Source organism: Furipterus horrens, unplaced genomic scaffold (assembly GCF_987537825.1).
Source record: "Furipterus horrens unplaced genomic scaffold, mFurHor1.1.pri manual_scaffold_17, whole genome shotgun sequence".
NCBI lineage: Eukaryota > Metazoa > Chordata > Mammalia > Chiroptera > Furipteridae > Furipterus > Furipterus horrens.
In genome coordinates this window covers 46,240,917-46,256,514 of record NW_028327187.1, presented here as the reverse complement: position 1 = coordinate 46,256,514, position 15,598 = coordinate 46,240,917, and the positions used below count along the sequence as shown (strand labels likewise).

General features: G+C 39.4%; 2 pseudogenes; both read right to left on the bottom strand.

Moving 5' to 3' along the window:
• Nucleotides 1-381: 381 nt before the first annotated feature.
• On the bottom strand, nucleotides 382-1,030 carry LOC149990944 (fatty acid-binding protein, heart pseudogene; annotated as a pseudogene).
• A 7,898-nt stretch (nucleotides 1,031-8,928) lies between these two features.
• LOC149990943 (PC4 and SFRS1-interacting protein pseudogene) lies at nucleotides 8,929-11,607 on the bottom strand (annotated as a pseudogene).
• Between the last annotated feature and the right edge of the window lie 3,991 nt (nucleotides 11,608-15,598).

Sequence of the window (15,598 nt, the reverse complement as noted above, 5' to 3'; positions counted from 1 at the left end):
TTTTCCACGTTTATCAGGAAATACACAATCATGAAATCCAAACAAATCCACACCTTAATCAGGGTGTTTTATGTTGTTGAAGTCACACTGCACATTATTTGGCATATAATGTCGACCATTAGCTCCTTATTGAACATTAGCTACCACATCTGCATCATGCCAGTTTCACTGAGCAATCTGCATGTCTGCTGCTTTTGCACAACATTTAAACATACTGAAAACACTAGTTGAGATAAAGATGAGCATACTACACACTGCCATGAGGTTTCTTTTCAATAAGGATTTTTATTTATTTATTTATTTATTTATTTATTTATTTATTTATTTATTTATTTATTTATTTTTGCTCTTGGCTCTGCTTTATTGACTTCAGATCACTGTTTGGTTGCAATTAAAAAAACAAACACAATGGGTACTGGGACTGGATCCAGGATGATGCACCTGACCCCAGAAGGACTTCCCCAACCGAGGTGAATTTATACAAAATGCCAGAGGAAAAAATGAGGCAATCTGGTGCTGAGTCCAAGGGTAGCCAGTTGGCAGAGGAGCAGTCAGTGAAGGAGTGGACAGGTCACAGCTCTTTCTCGTAAGTGCGAGTACTAACTGCATTGCCGTGGGTGAGTGTCAGGACGAGTTTTCCATCAACGAGCTCCCGTACAAGTGTTGTTTCTTGTCCATCCCATTTCTGCACGTGAACGAGTTTGCCTCCATCCAGCGTCACAGTGGACTTGACCCTCCTGTCATCTGCAGTCGTCTCATCAAACTCCACCCCCAGCTTGAAGCTGACCTCCGTATTCTTGAAGGTGCTTTGGGTTTTTATGGTGATAGTGTCCCCATTTACTTTGATGATTGTGGTAGGCTTGGTCATATTGGCCACCTGCCTGGTAGCAAAACCCTCACCGATTGACTTCATGTAGTCATCGAAATTCTTGCTGTCCACTAGTTTCCAGGTGCCTACGAAGGCGTCCACCATGGTGAGGCTGGACTAAGAAGGAAGAAACGAAGAAGCGACAAAGCTGGCAAGGAAGGACTCCGGGAACCTCAATAAGGATTTATAGGGGACTTAATTGTGAGTTCTTCAGATATCTCCATTCCTCATTTATCTAGCACAAAAGACAACTGATTCTTACGCATACCAACTCACACCTTGGGTAAATAACTTAGCCTTTTTATGCCTGAATTTTTTCATCTGTCAAGTGCCTCTAATAATGAATACCTGTCCCACAGGATTGGCATGAGTATCAAATGAGATGATGGAGTGTGAAAGGCTTTGTAAATCATCAAGTGTTGTACAAGTACAATGTTTTAATAGTAATAATAATAATAATCTGTTAAAAATTGATGTGGCTTTTGTTTCTGCTGCTGCCTTTTTTCCTTAGAGAAGCTACATATTTGTCCTCTTGCCTTTAAAAAAATCAGTAATTCTGAGTCTATTATCTGCTTCCTCTGTGTTTATCAGGTAGTCTCAAGGCGAATTGCCTTGTAGCAAATTTCACAGACTGAAACTACCAGTTCAATCAGAAATAAGTTAGAAGATATGCTCTGTGGCATTTGAAGTCTGGTAAAAGTTGTTTTTGTACAGGACAGGAGAACACGGTCAAAGCAGAATTGCACATGTGGATTCTGTATAATAGTGCCATATAAGCAGGAAAACCAAACAAAGAAACAATCATGTTTTGAGCCTAATAAGTAGTGTGACTGAATGAAAGGGTTATCTGTCATTTTTGCTTTTCTCCATGAAATAATCCTAGATATTTCTAGATTCCATAGTAAAACCCAGCTGTTGTATAAAAATCATTTTAATCAGTAGGATAATTTAAAACATATAAAGTTATATAAAAAGCATATAAGGCTTTGTAATCCATGAAATCTCAATGTGCAATATATTGTCAGGTCTGCATGAAAACATTTATTGGAAAAAATGATCTTATAGCAAACCCAAATGCTATAATTTTTCAAGTGCCATTTGCGCCTGCTCTTCTCAGAAATGTGTCTGTCCACTAGTTGAATGTTCCTTTTTAGCTGGAGCCTCTTTACAGGACCTTAACATTTTTACTTTTATAATTTTTCTTACAAATGTACTGCAAATACTTGTGTTTTATTTTATTTAAAATTATAGAAAACAGACATGTTATTTACAATTGGAAGTTTAAAAAAGGATGCTCTCTTGACAGACTAAAAGAAGTGATCCTGTAGGGTAAAGGGCTTCAAATCCTTTTGTGAGAGCAGGGATGGATCATGAAAAATCATTTGGCGAAAGAGAGCCTGAGGTTATCAAGTGCTCTATGGAAGGGGTAAACTTTGGAGACTAAGGGGGCCTCATCTACTTGAGCATTTTCCTTTTGTAGACATATTCAAAAGAGACATTTTATGACTGCAGTGACCTTGGAAGATAGAATTGCACAATTACATGCACCTGTTACAATGGAAGTTTTTAGAAGTTTGCTTCTATCAGGCATCTGGCCAACTTAAAATAACTTTAATCAAGAAGAGGTTTATGAGGTAACATAGCTTGGACTCTTCTCTGAAGCCCCTTTGATATCAAAATAGATGTCATTCAGTCAATCCGTTGCTAATCAGGCCTATCTTAATTATGCCTTGAAAATCAGTATGCAAGTTAAATTGTTAAGTTGTTACTATACTTTCTTAGAAAGAGTGCACTCTAATTGTGTGTTCATAACCGAATGGAGATTTTCTTCATCTTGAGAGTCACAGTTGCAGCATGACTAAAACCTAACACCAGCCAGGAAACTTCCTGCTGTGTGCAGTTTCCCAGATTTCAGCATAATTATGCAAATCAATCTTTGACATTAGAGAAAGGCCAGTGACAATGCCAGGCAAATGTTATCCAGTTTTCACTTAGCCCCATCTTAGGTATTCACAGAGATTACGTTCAAGTGCCAACATATGAACATCATTTAAATGTCTAAGAGTGTTGCAGTTTGAATCCTGCTACTGGAGTGGTTCAATTAAAAGGGGAAATTCCTCTTCACAGAGATCTCTCCACTTCTTTGTCCTCAACCTGCATTTGTACTTTCAGTTTACTGGTGATTCTTGTAACACTCCCAGGCAGCAGTTTCTATGGCACTGACCACTGCAAACTCTGCTATTCTGGAATTTGGTTGTGTCTGAGTGTAAAACAGAAGTACCTGAAGCGAGGGTTTTATTCTGACTTTTTTTTTCTTTTTTCTTTTTAATTTTATTTTTATTGTTTATCTCTTACAATTGTCCCACTTTTCCCCTCATTGCTACTCCCCCCCAGCCTACCCCTTCTCCCACAGTCAATCCCCACCCCGTTGTCCGTGTCCATGGGTTATTTATACTAGTTCCTTTACTAAACCCGTCCCCTATTTACCCCATTCTTTCCCTCCCCCCCTCCATCCAACACAGTCACAATGGTCTAGGAAACTATAAACATTGTGTAGTGTTTCAAATAGAATAAATATTGCTATAGAAATCTTTCTTATTGGTTTCAGTGGCTACAGAAATAGAATTATGGATATCCCAAAATGGCTTCTACATTCCACATGTGATTTATCAGAAGCCTGTGCAAAGGACTTTTCAAAGTTTCTAAGTAAATCAGTGGCACAGCAAGGAGGAGAATCCAGGTTTTCCAACATCCAATCCAGTGTTCATTTTATGACATTATATCGTTTCCAGGGAATATTCGAGGACAGGGTTCAGCCTTCTACAGAGACAGTTTGGGGATCTTCTTACGCCCTGAAATTTGTCAGGCTTCCAAATCTCTTGAAGAGGACCAGAATCCAAAGTCTTACTTCTACCAAAGAAGGAAGCTTTAACATTTGCCAAACATGTGACCTTGAAGGCCAAATGGTGCAGATGGTGATGTTTTTAGGAAGGCTGCCTACTGGAGAAGATTTCCACATTACAAAGTAGATCAATTTGCTTTGAGAGACTCTGAGGACTTCACTAAACTAGGTTATTTTTCGTTGGGCAAGCTGGATTCCATGATAGCTGTGTCAGACTTGGGAACTATAATGTCTGGGAAATATATATAGTCCATTAAGGAATGCGTTAATAGTTTTTCAAACATTATTATAGAGTGACTTGGGAGATTACCAGTATAAATTACTGAGTTTTAAAGGGTTCAGGCCAGAGGACAAAGAGGGTGAAGCAAGAGCGATGGAAGGGGAAAATGAGATTAATATGGCTTAGAGGATAATGCAACAGAAGAGAGAGGTAAGAGCAGAAATTCAACGAAAGGAGGTAGGAATCTTATCTTAGTTTCCATAATGGGCTTGCAGACTAACTGGGATCCTATAACTGAGGTAGAAATAAGAAAGCCAGAATGGCAGATTCTGTATTATAGACAGGATACAGGATGTCAAAGACTGAATGGCATGTAAAAGTAGAGTTGCTGATCAACCAAAGTGATACTCAAGTCAAAAAATGGTATCTTCAAATATGAGCAAGAGCAAACAAAAATCAGAGTCGAAAGGAACAAATCTGATATAAGAATTATTAAAGTGGATTGAGAATACTTATCTCTTAGTCAATTTTTAGTTGTTTTGTGTTGGTCATGGAGCAAGCCCTAATTAAGAAAGGCACCATATGATTCTGCAAGCAAGTTCTTTCCCAACATCTAGTATAGTGCCTGGCACATAGTAGGGAGTTTTGTAAATGTTTGTTAAGTTAATGAATTGTTGAAGTATGTTTTCTCTTTTTTTTTTTTTTTTGATTTTTAAAAATTCTTTAATCAAAACAAGTTTACATGTTGACACTTATGGCTTAACGAGAATAATATGCCCAAATTTTAATTGTCCTAAGGACCAAACAGATATAATAGGAAGAGTTCCCTCAAAGCACTTGAGTCCTAGGTTCTGTTGTAAGACCTCTCAAAATTAAAATTCCAATTATTGAAATAATTCAGCGTTCCATCTATCGATGAAAACAGAATGATCTGAGGTCAAAACATACAATCTATGCCACATGCAAACACATAAGTATTAAAAGCCTTTTTCCCATATTCATAGTTTGAAAACAGAAGAGTCTTAGCTACTAAAAACCACCAACTGACCTGATCAAATGATCTTAGAAATACTGTTACAGCCTTAAATCTTATGTGTTAACTTTGGTTCACCCAGATTTAGTCCATATATGTGAATATACAGACTATTCAATACCACTTCTTTACTTTGCTGACTCAGAGCAACAGATGTTCCCATTTTTTGCAATCCTGTCACATGTACAATACAGAAATAAGAATTCCCTTCTGATGTAGCCATATTTTCAAATAGGCTAGTTTCCCATATAGTATTTACTTTATAAGCATCATGGATTGTTTTCCAATTAAAAAAAAATAGTACTTGCTGACTTTCTTAATGAGTGTAACTTTTTTTTTTTTAAAGTATATTTTATTGATTATGTTGTTACAGTAGTTCCAATTTTTTCCCCTTTACTCCCCTCCACCCAGTATCTCCCTCCCCCAGCATCCCCCCCCAAGTCCGTACCCATGGTTCGTAAAAAATAACTATCCCTCCCTCTCAGATATTAAGACCCTTTGTAATCTTGTAAAGGACAATGGGCGAAGGTCTCAAGCTCCTCTAGCTGCTTCAAGCTGGACATGGTCGTCGTCCTACCTACCCTTGGGTCCAGAAATCCCTAATAATAGTGGGGGTGTGGAGGGGAGGGTGGCCTTCCCACATGGGGAAGGATTGTGCAGACTCCAGGTCAGTTGGCTGTCTCCGGACAACGGCGTGCTTGGTTTAGCAGGTTGGCATCCTTGTTGTGTTCTGGGGGGAACAGATTTGGCAAAAAGGGTTAAAAAGCATCATTCAATCCATAACTACTAGGTGACAAAAGGCAGGGATTAATTTTTCAATGTTCCACATTAGGAGAAAAAAAAAAGTGGGGGGGGCTTCTTTGGAGGAAGGTGTGCTAGGCACATCTCGCCTGTCCAAAACCCTTTTGCCCATTATATTTAGTTTGGGCTGAGGGAAATAGTTTATGTTTCCCCCTTCTCAGACCTCTGGGCCCTTTCTGTCCAAGCCATTAGGATAGAAAAGAGAATTCAGTTTTAAAGTGAAGCCCACAGACCACCCTATTCTTCATCAACCCAGCCATTTAGTTCAGCCAAACCGTTGAGTCTCAGGAGGCAGCGCTGCAGAGAGGATTAAGTGAGCCTTTTGCGTACAGACAATCACTGAGGTAATGCGGTCATAGGCTTATGCCCTTTGAAAACAGAAAACACATGTTAATTTATGTAACATAGCCAACAAACAAGTCTCTAAATCTGTAAGACTGTCTTATTGGGAAGACATCCAGTTGCAAGGCACTTGACATTCTACTTGCCTGCAACTTGAATCTCTTTGGTGATATCACAGATATGGTTTAATTTTCAAGTGAAACCATTTTTTAAGTGAGAAGAAACTTTTAAGACGGTTAGCTGCCCTACTTTACAGTCTGCCACTGATCATTGTGATTTTCCTTGAATAATGATTTTTCTCCCTAAGATTACTCTCCTTGTCTTTAAAGGGGCTACATTAAGTCCATTTTTAATTTATCCTGTTCGTTTGCATAAACATAACAAGAGCAGCAAATGATCACTTATGATCTTTAGTTCTGTTTTGCTGGAACTTACCCAAGGAACATTTAGGGTGGCCCTCAGTCTGCTCTTCAGGGCACAGAAGCTGGGCCACATACCTGGCATTCATCCTTGCCTGTACACACCTGTCCTTTCCAAGTCTTTCTGGTTTTCCATTGTGCCTTAAGGTCCCTTCTAGCCATCTTTCAGGAAAACAACCTTCATTCTTTCCCTGGAGAGATTGCTGTGGACCGCACAACCAACCATGGCAGCAGGCCTTTTATTTCGCGGGCTTTTATTACCTTTGAAAGTCATTCTCAGTCATTCCCATGCCCATTTGCTTGAAATACTTTTTTCCATCCCTTTACTTTCAGTCTGTGTAGATCTTTTGTTCTAAGGTGGGTCTCTTGTAGACAGCATATATGTGGGTCATTCTTTCTAATCCATTCAGCTACCCTATGTCTTTTAATTGGAGCATTTAATGCATTTACATTTAAGGTTATTACCGATAAGTACTTATTCACTGTCATTTTTCCCCTTTGTACTTGTGTTCTTCTCTGTCTCTCTCTGTTTCTTTATCTTCTTAGAGCAGACCCTTTAGCATCTCTTGCATTGCTGGTTTGGTGGAGATGTATTCTTTTAGCCTTCTTTTGTCTTGGAAGCTCCTTATTTCACCCTCCATTTTGAATGAGAGTTTTGCTGGGTATAGTATTCTAGGTTGTAGACCTTTGTTTTTCATTGCTTGGAATATTTTTTGCCATTCCCTTCTGGCTTGTAGTGTTTCTGCTGAGAAATCTGATGATAGCCTTATTGGAGTACCCTTGTATGTTATTAGTTGTTTTTCTCTTGCTGCTTTTAGGATCCTCTCTTTGTCTTTGAATGTTGCCATTTTAATTATGATGTGTCTTGAGGTGGGCCTGTTGGGGTTCATCTTCATTGGGACCCTCTGTGCTTCCTGGACTTGAGTGACTCTTTCTCTCGTCATGTTAGGGAAGTTTTCTGTCATTAGTTTTTCAAAGAGGTTTTCTATCCCTTGCTCTTCTTCTTCTCCTTCTGGAATTCCTATGATACGGATATTATTACGTTTCATGTTGTCCTGCAGCTGTCTTAGAACCTCTTCAGTCTTGTTCAGTCTTTTTTCATTTTGTTGCATTGTCTGGGAGTTTTTGTGTAGGTTGTCCTCCAGCTCGCTGATCCGATCTTCTGCTTCCTCTAGCCTGCTTTTAATTCCTTCTACTGTGTTCTTCAATTCAGAGATCGTATTCTTCATTTCCTCCTGGCTCTTATTGATAGCTTCTATGTCCTTTTTCATGCTCACGTAATTTTCTGTGAGTTCCTTGTAGTTTTTCTGGAGTTCTTTGAAGTTTCCGCTGAGCTCATTCAGCTTCTCCATAATCCATGTTTTGAATTCCATATCTGATAGTTCGCTCCCCTCTATTTCATTTAGCACTCTTTCTGGGGATTCTACCTTTCCTTTTGATGGGAGGTTGTTTCTCTGTCTCCCCATTTTTTTGACTCCTATTGTTTGTTGGTGCTTCCTAGAATGATCTGCACTTCCTGGATCTGCCTCTGGTGGCGTCAGATCATGTACCAGTCTGGCCCTAGGCAGCCTGTTGGAGACTTCCAGGGATCTACTGCTGTTGTCTGTCTTCTTTGATTGTTAATCTGCTCAATCTGTGATTAGCTGTCAGGCTTAAGGACTGTGGGTGTGGCAGCTTAATTCCCGTCGGCAGGGCTTTTGCTTCCCCTCAGGCTGACGCCACTTGGAGGGGAATGGTCTACCCGCAGTACTGGGGATGAGTCAGCACTGGGACCCAGTCGGCTGCTCCTCCAGTTCTTCCCTCAAAGCCACCGTGCCAAACTCTCCCCAAGTGTCTCCAGTCCTCTCTGCCTTCCCTCTGCTTGAGCCCAGGGTAAGTGGTGGCCAAAATATTTTTGTATGTGATCCACTTAAGAGCTCTTTTTCTCCTGCTGTTTCTCTCCGGCTAGCAAGAAACCCTGTGGCTTTTCGCTTTTCACAGCTGATACTGTTTTACTTTCCACTCTGTTGCTGTAGGCTGGGAAGCCCAGCTGGGGGTTTAGACCCTGCCCTTCTCAGGGGGAATCCCCGGCTGCTGAGCTGTTTCTCAGTCCCTTCAGCTGCCACCCATGTGAGCCCAGCCAGCCCTTCCGCGTCTCCGCACTCCCTACCGGTCACGTTGTGATGTAGCGGCCTTTTCTGTCTCTCCGTGGTTATAAGACTTCTTTCCAGCTAGTGTTCGTTGGTTGTTCCAGATGATTTCTCCAAAATTAAGTTGTAAACCCAGACTGGTCCTGGGAGGAGGTTAGTGTAGCTTCCATTTACTCCTCCGCCATCTTGGATCTCCATGAGTGTAACTTTTTTTAAAAATTCAGAAATGTCTCAAAAATAAACTTTACCATTTAGTTTTCAGTTTCAGCTACTAGTGCCTATAAAGGATCTTAGGTGGCTGAACCCCTATAGCCAGATTAATTCCTATATGCACCCATTCTGCTCTCTGCAGGAAAGTCATGGGACTGCTGAATTCCTAGCCACAGAATTAAATTACTTTCTAAAGTTAACATGAGTTTTGTGTCTCATAGAATTGTCAGTTCAATGTCAGTTGGATATCTAGTTGTCATACAGAAAGGCATACGGACCACACATTGTTACAAAGCAGCAGGATCAGGAAGCACAATGTAGACTGAGATTAATTTTAGATAGGAGGGAGTAATTACATAGAAGTAACATTTTATCTACCATAAAAATGTGTAACTTCTACAAAAACCACGAACAGTGAAAAGACAGTCTGGTAAATCCAAGATTTGTAAAAACTATGCACAAACCCCACAATATTTGGGAAAAGAGTAAAGGTTTTATACAAGTAGCAGTTTTAAAAATGTAACTTTACTATCAATTACACATTAACATACACACACTAATTGAAAATATGCTATAACCAGAAAAGCAGTTCAACATTTCCTAAATGGATCTTCCCTCACATTTACTGTATAATGTATTTGTTAATACTGCACAAGTACACTTAACCAATGTTTAATTACTTTTAAACAAAGGGGTTTTTCTCCCTCAAAACAAGTTTTAAGCATCAAAACCTATTCTTATAAAAATTTAAAATTTTCCGCAGTCTAAATATTTCAAAAGAAAACCATTACAAACTTAAGTGTTCTGTATATTCCAGGTATGTCAACCTAGCTATCTAGCATAGAATCCTTCAGAGATATTTCGGGCTCTCTCTCTTCACTGGATGGCTTTTTCTTACTGCTGGCTTCATCTTTGCTGTCTTCATTGCTGTCTCCATTGTGCTGGGGTTGACTGCTGTCTTGATCAGATCCTCCATTTAGAGTCTTCGAACCTGTTTGTTCCTTTTCTAGCTTTTTGTTTGGCCCTTTCTTCCCTTGATCTTTGGTTTTATTTGCTTCCTCATGCTGTCTTTGTTCAGCAAGAGATTTATTCAGCACTTGTGTGATTACAGAATCTCCTTCACCAACTAAAAACATGTTCTTAAACTTGTTATACAACATTGTAGACTTTTCCATGATAATCTGACTCACTTTGAATCGCCGTATTTTTTTCAGTGTTGTAATCATCTCTGTGTGTTTCTGAGCTTGCTGCATTGTCACCTGAAGTGAAGCTAATTCATCCAAGGCCTCAATACATCTGTTCACATCAAGATTATCAATTTTGAGTGCATTTTTTATTTCAGCATGTATCCTTTGAAGTCGAGAATCCATTGATGTTTCTCGCTTCTTCTCCACTTTCTTAACTTCTGGCTTCTTTCCTTCATCTTTATTCTGCTGCTCAGTTTCCATTTGTTCCTCTTGCTTGCGTTTTCTATCTACTGCTTCTTTCTCATGTTGGCCTTTGAGCATATTCCTTCTATGAGCCGCCTGAAACTTTCTTCCACCTTTTCTCTTCTTTTCACCTTCTTGATCATCTCCTTCCTCTTCAGAATCAGAGGTTGATGTAACCCCTGTTTTAGCTAAATTTTTCCTTTTTGATTCAACTTCTTTCTTCCCCTCTTTTTTGTCTGGCTCTTTCCTTGGCTTATCTTCTTCTTTCTGAACCTCTTCATCCTTTTTAAGCTGCTTTTTAGGTTGTTTTTCCTCTTGCCCTTTTTTCTTACTCTTGTCTTCTTCAGTTACCATGTCACTCTCTGAAGGACAGTTCTGTTTTACCATTTTGGGTCTGCCTCTTGGTTTTGGAATCTTGACTTCTGTAGCTGCAGGTCTTCCTCTTTTTGGACTCACTTTAAGATTAGCAGATGCTGTTGCTGTTGTCACTACTCCTGCCTCCTCGGTTTCTACTTGCTTCTCTGCCTTTCTCTTTCTTCCTCTTCTGGCAGCTTTTGGAGTGGTTATGTCAATTGCTTTAGTCACATCCTCATTGCTGGCTTTTTCTTCATGGTCAGTATCTTCCTTTGAAACACTAGTTTCTTTTTCTTCAACTTCAACATCAGATGATGCATTTGACTGTTTAGCTGATGCCTGTTGACTTGAAAATTTCACTTTCGGATTGTTATCTATCTCCCATAAACCTTCATTAAAGCCTTTTCTTTTATTTGGTTTTCCGTATTTTTCCATATTTTCTGAGTAAGGAAATATATCCTTTGGGCCTAAAAAAGCAGTCTCATGAGTTCCAAAGAAGAAAATGGGTAGTTTGTTTGTGGGTGGTTTTACAGCTCCATCGGGAACCTCATCTACTCGAGCTGGCCAATGAGGATAACCTTTCATCTTGGCGAAGATGAGGTCTCCAGGTTTGAAATCGCGAGTCATGTTTCGCGAGGGGTGATGCCGGGGATCCGGCTCCGAAGACCAGCAAGGGGATGCGGCGGTACAGACGGCGGGGGGGATGCGGCAGGACCGACTGGAACCAAGGTTCCGGGGCGGCAGTGAGCCCGAGGATGCCTCGGGGTGTTCCAACGCGCCTGCCGGGGCTGTGGGCGCTTAGGCTGCAGTGGCGTACCGGCCGCCACTGTCCGCGTCCACGCAAGCCACCTGCGCCACCAGCTGCCGCAGAGGCGTCTGAACGGCTCGGAATCGCAACCGCCGCCCTGTTTTCTCTTAAAGACCTATTTTTCTGTGTTGGGTGTTTGGCCCTAGTGACAAGAAAACAAACCCAAAGGATATGTAGAATGAGAAGAACATGTTGGAAGAGTGTGAGAGTAGAGTTTAAGGGTATAACTTGTGAGGCTTGGACAGATACTTAAAGGATAAACTTACTATAATTTATTATTTTGCTGAAGGCAAACTGTGTTTTATATAAAATAAGATGATATCTCTATGAGCGTGCTTTGAAGTCTGGAGTGTCATGACTTATTATCATTATTGTGTACCTTGAGTCAAAATATGTTTGTTCCTCCTGATCCATTCCCTTGGGGCTTTTGTGAGTACAGAATGGGTGTGGGATATGCATAAATTGGATAAATCTCAAAGTATTTCTTTTCTTCCTCATATAAAAAGGACTAAGACATTTCTTGTTAGGCTCATATATCACTACTTGTATTGACATAAAAAGGGAGTCTTTAATGTTCTTATGATCAAAGGGTACAAGCAGAGTCACTGAGTTACCATGCCAAGTATTTATTGGTCATGAAAATTCAAAATGATCCTGTTTGTAAAAGAGTTTCCCACCCCCTCAATTGTCTGTTTCTCTGTGTTTTTATGGCAAATTGCAGATTGACCTGAAATTCTAGTTCAATTTATGCTTATAGGAGCTACTTAACAAATGTGTAGCAAAGAAATAAGTGAATGGATGAACTCAGGGTAATTATACTGTACAATAAAGGACATGTTTAAATGTTTCATTGGTACCCATTAAAGAAAGAAAATGGTATTATAATCTTCCTTTCTTTGGGAAACTTCTTATAACCCTAGTTGCTGGGTCATGATGTCCTTAGCATTCGGCAAAATGGACTATTTGAAAATAAATCATGACGGAACATTTTTTTTGTTGGTTATTTTGTTTTATTTTTATTAAATTATTTTTAATTGTTATTCTATTATAGTTGTCCCAATTTTTCCCCCTTTGCTCTCCTCCACCCATCCTACCCCCTGATTCCACAGTCAATTCCCATATTCTTGTCCATGTCCATGGGTCACTCATACATATACTTTGTCTAACCCCATTCCCTTTTTTCCATCATTATCCCCTCCCCACTCCCCTCTGGTCACTTTCAGTCTGTACCATGTTTACATGCCTGTGGTTATATTTTGTTTGTTAGTTTATTTTGTTCATTACATTCCTCTTATAGGTGAGATCATATGGTAGTTGTCTTTCACCAATTGGCTTATTTCACTTAGCATAATATTCTCCAGTTCCATCCATGTTGTCACAAAAGGTAGGAGTTCCTTCTTTCTGCTACATAGTATTCCATTGTGTAAGTGTACCACAGTTTTTTGATCCACTCATTTACTGATGGGCACTTAGGCTGTTTCTAGCACTTGGCTATTATAAATAGTGCTGCTATGAACATGGGGGTATGTAAGTTCTTTTGAATTGGTGATTGGGGTTCTTAGGGTATATCCCCAGCAGTGGAATTGCTACGTCAAAAGGCAGTTCCTTTTTTTTTTTTTGTAGAAATTTGTTTTTTTTTTTCAAGTATTTCATTTATTTACTTTAGAGAGAGGGGAAAAAAGGGAGAAAAAAAGGAAGAGAAACATTGATGTGCAAAGAGAAACAAGGATTGGGGACCTGGCCCACAACCCAAGTGTGTGTACTGACCGGTAATTGAACTGGTGACCTTTCAGTTTGTAGGATGTTTCCCAACCCACTAAGCCACATCAGTCAGGGTCATCAGTTTTTTTTGAGGTTTCTTTCTTGAGATGGGGAGGGGGGATTTACCAGCTATTTATTACTTTATTTTGCTTTCAATTTTTCCCCCACTAAAAATTTTTGTTTGTTTGTTTTTCTATTACAGTCATCCCACTTTTTTCCCCATTGCTTCCCCACACTCTGCCCACCCTTCCTCCCACAGTCAGTCCCCACCCAGTTATCCGTGTCCATGGGTCATTTATACATGTTCTGTGACTAGAGCCTTCCTCTTCCTCCCCCTCCTCTCCCCGCCCTTGTCACTGTTAGTCTACTCCTTGTTTTCATGCCTCTGGTTCAGTTTTGCTCATTTGTTTGCATTGTTCATTAGTCTCCTGTATTAGGTGATATAACATGGTATTTTTCTTTCATTGCCTGCCTTATTCCAATAAGCACAATTCTCTCTAGTTCATCCATGTTGTTGCAAATGCTGTAAGTTCCTGCTACATAGTACTCCATTTTGTAATGTACCACAGTTTTTTCATACATTCATTTACTGATGGACACTTAGGCTCTTTCCAGCACTTGGTTATTGTAAATAGTGTTGCTATGAACATAAGTGTGCATAGGTTCTTTTCAGTTGGTGTTTCAGGATAGTTCGGGTATAATCCTAGTAACGGAATTGCTGGTTCAAAAGGCAGTTCCTTTTTTTTTTTTTCTTTTGTAGAAATTCCACACTGTTTTCCATAGTGGCTGCACCAATCTGCATTCCAACCAGCAGTGCACTAGGGTTTCCTTTTCTCCGCATCCTCGCCAGCAGATACTGTTTGTTGATTTGTTGATGATGGCCATTCTGACTGGTGTGAGGCAGTATCTCATTGTGGTTTTTATTTGCATCTCTCTGATGGCTAGTAATGTTGAGCATTTTTTCATATGCCTTTGTACCCTCTGTATGTCCTCTTTGGAGAAGTGTTTGTTCAGGTCCTTTGCCCATTTTTAAATTGGATTGTCTGTCTTCTTGGTGTTGCGTTGTATAAGTTCTGTATATATTTTGGAGATAAATTCCCTTTTCTGAGGTATCATTGGCAAATATATTTTCCCATATGTTTGGTTCCCTTTTCATCTTGCTGATGTTTTCTTTTGCTGAGCAGAAGATCTTTAGTTTGAGATAGTGCCAATTGTTTATTCTTTCCTTTATTTCCCTTACCTTAGGAGATATATAAGTGAAAATATTGCTACGTGGGATATCTGAAAATTTCCTGCCTATGTTTTCCTCAAGGATTATTATGGTGTCATGGCGTACATTTAAGTCTTTGATCCATCTTGAGTTTATTCTGGTGTGTGGTGTAAGTTGGCAGTCTAGTTTCATTTTTTTTTTTTTTTGCATGTTCCTTTCCAGTTCTCTCAATACCATTTGTTGAAGAGGCTCTTTTAACTCCATTTTATGATCCTTCCCCCTTTGTCAAATATTAGTTGACCATATAAACTGGGGTTTATTCCTGGGCTCTCTATTCTGTCCCATTGATCTATATGTCTGTTCTTATGCCAGTATCAGACTGTTTTGATTACCATGGCCTTGTAATACAGTTTGATATCAGGTATTGTGATCCCTCCTACTGTGTTCTTCTGTCTCAAGATTGCTGTGGCTATTCAGGGTCTTTTTTGGTTCCATATAAATTTTTGAAGTATTTGTTCTAGGTCTGTGAAATATGTCATTGGTATTTTAACAGGGATTGCATTGAATCTATAAACTGCTTGGGGTAGTATGGACATTTTAATGATATTGATTCTTCTCATCCATGAACATGGTATTTGCTTCCATTACTTGTATCTTCCTTAATTTCTTTCTTCAGTGTTATGTAGTTTTCTGAGTACAGCTCTTTTATCTCCTTGAATAAGTTTATTCCTAAGTACTTTATTTTTCTTGTTGCTATAGTAAATGGGATTTTTAAATAGTTTTTTATCTCTGATATTTTATTGTTGCTGTACAGAAATGCCTTCGAATTCTGAATATTGACTTTGTACCCTGCTATTTTGCCAAATTCACTTATTAGGTCGAGTAGTTTTTTCATGGAATCTATAGGGTGTTCTTTCTTTCTTTCTTTCTTTCTTGTTTTAATTATCTATTTATTTGTTTATTTATTTGTTTTTAGAGAGAGGGGAAAGGAGAAAGAGAGGGAGAGAGACATCGCAGTATGGTTGCCTCTCACTCGCACCCCCAACTGGGGACCTGATATGCAACCTAGTCATGTGCCCTGACTGGGAATTGGACCAGCGACAATTGGTTT